At 39.8% G+C, this 5885-nt stretch overlaps 1 protein-coding gene across 1 annotated transcript in view; it reads right to left on the bottom strand.

Moving 5' to 3' along the window:
- The window catches only part of DLC1 (DLC1 Rho GTPase activating protein), a 24828-nt gene extending 22604 nt beyond the window's left edge, over positions 1-2224 (bottom strand). Inside the window, exon 1 of the mRNA XM_010137152.1 lies at positions 2158-2224. The gene's annotated coding sequence lies outside the window, so the exon portion shown is untranslated. The remainder of the gene's footprint in view (positions 1-2157) is intronic.
- Positions 2225-5885: the final 3661 nt, after the last annotated feature.

Genomic DNA, 5885 nt, shown 5'->3' with positions numbered 1-5885 from the left:
AAAGAGGCAAATGCAAGCTCCCTATCCAGCATCAGAAGCATGAACTCACTCAGGCTAGCTTTACTTAAAATAAATATACAATCTTTATCAAAGCACTAGTATCCCACATTAAAGAAAAAAGGTCAGTAACCCCCAAATCCCTGGAAAAGAATGAAAAAATGGAACTCCTTGGCTGTTAATCAAGCTATTTAAAAGTTTGACACAGTTACAACATTAATGAGATATGGCCTGAAATGAAAGCAAGCCAAGCTGCATGCAGCCCATACTGCCTCCTTTCCACAGGAGATTATTTGGGTAAACAACTGGGAGAGTGAGGGGGAGGAAAAGAAGTTGGCAGAGAGCTGAAAATTTACTACAGCTCTGAAGCAGCAACCACATATATATTATTTACTGTCCTCCTCAGATTCCTGACTGTCATACAAGTCCTGATCTGGCATTCTTTGCACAGCTGAAACTCCCACCAAAGCCACTGGGTGTTCAGGGCACTCATAATACAAGGACAAACTACAAATATATGTCTGCAGTTGCAGACAACTTTCCAGGTCCAAGTGATTGGGTACAGAATATTTTAATTTCCAGAGACAGGGAAAGAATGGGCTGAAATGATGAAAAGGACTGGTGTTAGTATGTGGAGAGGTAGTTAATATTCTGTGTTTTCCATTCCAACAGATAACCTCGCAAATGAACTACTTGTCCTGATTTTGCCTCAGGAATAAACAAATTATATCATTCTGCAAAACGCAAGAAATTCTGTCTTTTCTACAGAAAACTACAGCTTTAGCAAAGCATATGACAAAGGCTCACTGATGAACGTTTTTTTAACTGAGCACTGTGGGGGAACACTCCATATAGGTGACTTCTCAGAACTTTTGTACTATACCAAATGAATTCATAGGTCTTCCCTTCACTATTTTAAGTCTGAGGTGCAAGTAAAGATGGTGAGCACATTCAACTGGTATTTTTCATGAGCGCTGATTTAAGTTTTTCCCCTGAGAAACTTGGTATCTTAGAATGCTCACAAGAAACATACAGGAGAACTTAAGTGAGAGAGGTGACTTCATAGAAGTTGATCATCTGCAGAAGTCCATTTTTTTTATATACTTAATTTATGCTGCTGCTGCTTTTGTTGTTGTTTCTGCTGCCAGGGGGGCTTGCAAAGGACAATGGTATATTGTTTTCATATAAGGACATCTGTCCTGTCAATGGGTATGGCTGGCCTTACTCTCACCTCTTGCTCTCACCTCTGTGGTCCTTTTGATGCTAGGCACGACAGGGTCCTCCGTCAGAAATTTTGTACGTTTAGAGTCTCTAGGTAGAGCAATGGTAACCACAGGTAGGACAGGTTTTCTGAATGCAAGTAATTTGTTAGGGGATTTACAGCTCAGCATAGCACGAAGCTCACATATCCAGCCGAGAGTCTTGACCCCAGTTTTAACAAAGACTGGAAGTATAGTCCCAGCTCTGCATCCCAATAAAATCTTGGCATCTCCATTAGCATACACACAATTAAAAAAAAAAAAAAAAAAAAAAAAAAAAAAAAAAAAAAAAAAAAAAAAAAAAAAGAAAGGAGAGGGGGGAAGGAAGATAAATAATAAAAGGAAATTTAATTTCTGAAAAGGCAAAGAGAAGTTCCGCCAAGTGCTGCTTTTGAAAGCACTTTTATCATCTCATACTGCCAATGCAGCTGCAAATCAAAGCTCAATAGGATCATTTTCCAAGAAGGTCAGCTCAGCATTTGCTATAATTTCCAACAGTTATTCATTGTAAATAATAGACTTTCTATGCTCATTCTTACAAGCAGCAGCTGGAGTTTGTTTTATAAAAAAGAAGACACAGATAAGAGTGCATAATAATTTCACTACAAAGCAAGTAATTTTAAGTGTGTGTGTCTGTGTGAAAGTCCGAACAATAACATACATATACAAAAGGATGTCACCCTTTAAAACAAACTTCTGTCTGATACTCTGCATCAGAGCGTAAGAACTGTTGTAAAACTCCAAGAATGCTTTGGAGTCTCCCTGGGTTTGGTACAGCTATGTGTGCGGTGGGTAGCAGAGCCCCACTTCGGCTGTGCCCCTGAACCTTGTTTATTGGTAAATATTACATCTTATTGTTCAAAAATTGCCAGGGGATGATCGACTTGCAAGCTCAGCCTACCTTCATAAAGCTGGGCATACTGTGGGAACCCGGCAGCCCGCAGCCAGTCACAAGCTTCCTTGGCCTCGATTTCTGGAAAAGAAAAAGGATACTTTCTGGTTTTCTTCTTGTGATCAATCATACCTCAGATTCTAGAGACTCATTATAGTTCACCCATGATTTACCAACAGCTCATCATTCTAATAGTTAGAGAAACGATGCAGGTGAAAACTGCAGAAGTTAAGGATCATTCTGTACAGGTTTTGTTATCACTAGAGAAACCAGGACCACAATCAACATGAGCAGCGTTTGTTCAACAAATCTTATGATCCTCCTGTCACAACTATTTTATCTTGACAGAAATTCCTAGCAGAGCTCTTAATACCGTGCACTTTAACATCTTGTAGATATTACTGACAGACCCAAGTTCAAGACCAACCAACACACTGTACTACCCTTCACTCAAGCGTGTACTTACTACCCAACAAGAACCTAGTTTCACTGCAGATCTTCAAGGCGTTTACGAGTTATTTGGTATATTACAGGAAGTTCAGTTAACTTTCCCTCACACTATCCAAAACAGTACACTCAAAAATGAAATATTCACATAGATACATATGGCACCAAAAGAAACATTCTGAACATGGGTTACATTAGTCTGTGAATAAATTACACGTAAATTTGTTACCTAATACAAGCACAAATAAAGAATATGTTATTTTATTAGCTCAAACTAGGAAAATATAAAAGGTATTTAAGGTATTATCCAAGTGTTCAGGAAATAGATGGGGTTAATTTTGTTTTTCTAAAATTTCAAGAAACTGCTACTAGGAAGCCCCCTGCTTAGAACTGATCAAACAGACAGTGAGTAATCAGAAACTCTTAAAATTCATCTGGCTTTGATTATATTCACTGTTCTTGATGGACCAGAAAAGAAAAGCTCATTATGTACAACTCAGTAGCTTGCCACCTACTTGGAGAGGATGCTATAGCGACCTGCTGCAGAAACCATGTACAAAAAGTTTTTGCTCAGAATTCAAGTTAGTGCATATAGGGCAGTGAAGAGCCAAACATAATGTAAGAAGAATATCTCAAGATTCTGGCACATTATGAAATACTCCCACTGAGATATAGGTAGACAATTAAAATTGAATGAAACTGCAGGGACTTTTTAATGTCTCTTAATCGATGGCAATCCTCTAATTTTCCAAATTGCTCCAACAGCGTTAAAATATTTGTGCTTTGCCGGACTACTTTGCTAAGACACTTACCCAAACCAAGGGGTTAAGGTGAGCCAAAGCACAACATTCTAGGTAAATAAACAGCTAAAAATCCACTCTCGCAGAAGTCAGGACAGACAAGCAGGCGTTTGTGTAACTTGTGTTTGCTTCACCTTTGGATTATGGAACCACATGAGAACAAGCACGTACAGACATACTGACTTAGCTACTCATTAAGAAAAAGCATTCTTTAATTCTAGTTGCAAGTGATTGCAAAGTTTTGCTTAATGTAGTATTTTAATTTCAGTATCCTAAGGAAATATGTGGGAAAGTTAATAAGGGAGGAAACAAAAGAATTTAAAATATATTTAAAATTTATACTGCTAAAACAAGAACAAACTACAGGATATTACTAGCTGAGAAGCAATGAAAATACTAAAGGAAAAAAAATCTGTAATTAATTTTTAAGAGTATTTAAAATAAAATGCACTATCTTATAGGTCACATCCTCAGAATATTACTTGATTTTAAAAAAAGAAATGATCCGCAATAATCAGTATTTGCCTAAAAATGCAGGTATACACTTGTAGTGCAATTGAAAAAATGTGTCAGATTCCTTACGACGACAGTGGCTCTTAAATGTGTTTAAATATTTCCTCACAGGTCCTTTACGGAGCACCCCAGGTGTATGACCTGTAAAGTATTTCTAGAGATAGAATATTGTGAATATGCATTTATACGACTTTTTTTAAGGTTCTCTATAGAAGTTCTGCGTACCTTTCCTGCAAATATGTACGCAAGATATGCGGAAGTTGTATTTTACGGGCACCCAGGTGTCAGATGCCTTTGGGATTTTCAGAGCATATTTGCTTTCAAAATGCCTTTTAAGAATCCCACAAGAAGTCTACCTAGGTGATGAAACACCTGAGTTATTCCTGGTTGGCCACAAGAACTGCAGAGACTAATAAACCACCAGTGCACCTCTTTAGCAGTTAAGCTTGGCAAATTCCCAGGGCTGGGTACAGGACAGCACTAAGGGTTTAAAAGCAGTATTTGCCCCATTTTCATCTCAAAATTTTTGTGTTCAAAATTTTTGGGTTCTGGCCTCTGGCTCCTGCTACAAATACTTGGGACTGAGAGGGCTTTGGAAAGCAGTCCTGTGGAAGAGGCCAGGGAGTCCCCCATGGCCAGGGTTCTCTCCATGTCACCTCTACCCATGCAACGCATGGATCAGAGAGGGATGTGGCAGTGGTATGGGTGACGGAGCAGAGGTGGGACCTAAAAAAGCAGCTCCTTTTGTTCAAATCCACTTGATTAAACCCAGGATTGGCTCTGTACTGTACTGATGTGCTGTGACGAACTGAATGGAGATGTCATTTCCAACTCGGCTTCCCTACCTGAACCCTGTTGGTTACTGAGGAGCCAGAATATGAACAAAACTGTGCACATATGTGAAATTCAAGGAGATTAAAATACAGCTGGAGGAAGAATCCAGCCCAGGGCATGCTGAAGAGGCTGCACAGAAAGCTGAGTACAGAGAACAAGCTTCTTCACATAAGAGATATAAACTTAAGCAGCTGAAAGCTTGTATAGGTATAAAGTTAATTACCACAACTTAACTGGAATCTCCCTTTGAGAATAAAATACATTTGTAAAACCTGAGGTTCTGGCTGAATCATTCAAACTATGCTAGAGAAGAAAGATCATTCCCACATTTTCCAAACATCAGATTTTCTTCCAGCTCAGCAGCATCAGCCCTTGGACTCATAGTTTGCCAGCTGCCATGGTTTCACATCCAGGTGGACATGAGACTATATGCAAGTCCTTGTCATATGGATCCATGGCAACTGGGATAATGAGGGACAAGAGAAAGAAGAACAAAGCTTCCAAAATGAGACTTTCTCACTACTTTTAAAAAATTTTTAGAAGGGACAGAGCACCCAGAGGCATTCATTCAGTCTCCCAGTGGACCTAGGTTACCTGAGCTACAAACTCACTGCCAAGCAAAGCATCTGCTTGGTTGGGGTCAGCTGAGAGCCACAGGGAGGAGAGGGAACTTGCAGAGGAACTCTATATTCTTTTCCATCCTGTTTTAGGGAAGCCCTGTGTCACCCCCAGTTAATCTGCCATGATATGCAAAGCAATTTCCCACTGTGAGCATCCTTCCGATGAAGACCTAACAGCTGAGCTGGTACAAGCTGCTGTGGGCAAGGGACTGCTCTCACTCCCTCCTCCCTGCTCCATCCCTGCAGAGCCACTTCCTCCCTGAATCCAACATCCTTGCTGGTTAAAACCTTTACAATAAACTACAATTCAGTATACATCCCAGGCAAGAAATGTATGTGCAGCTTTTCAGATATGCATCCTGTGTCCTCCCACAGCAGCAGGACGTTCTTGTATAAAAGCAGCACTGGCAAGAAAGAAATCGCACTATTATTTCTGCATGTCCTGATACACAAGAAAATCTCTTAGAAAGTAAAACAAACCAAAAAGGAGCCCTCTTCAACATTCCCCCCAAACCCGCCCCCC

This window comes from Buceros rhinoceros, unplaced genomic scaffold (genome assembly GCF_000710305.1).
Source record: "Buceros rhinoceros silvestris isolate BGI_N320 unplaced genomic scaffold, ASM71030v1 scaffold13005, whole genome shotgun sequence".
Lineage (NCBI taxonomy): Eukaryota > Metazoa > Chordata > Aves > Bucerotiformes > Bucerotidae > Buceros > Buceros rhinoceros.
Note: the sequence above shows the minus strand (reverse complement) of the source record. Positions and strands in the feature narration are given on the sequence as shown.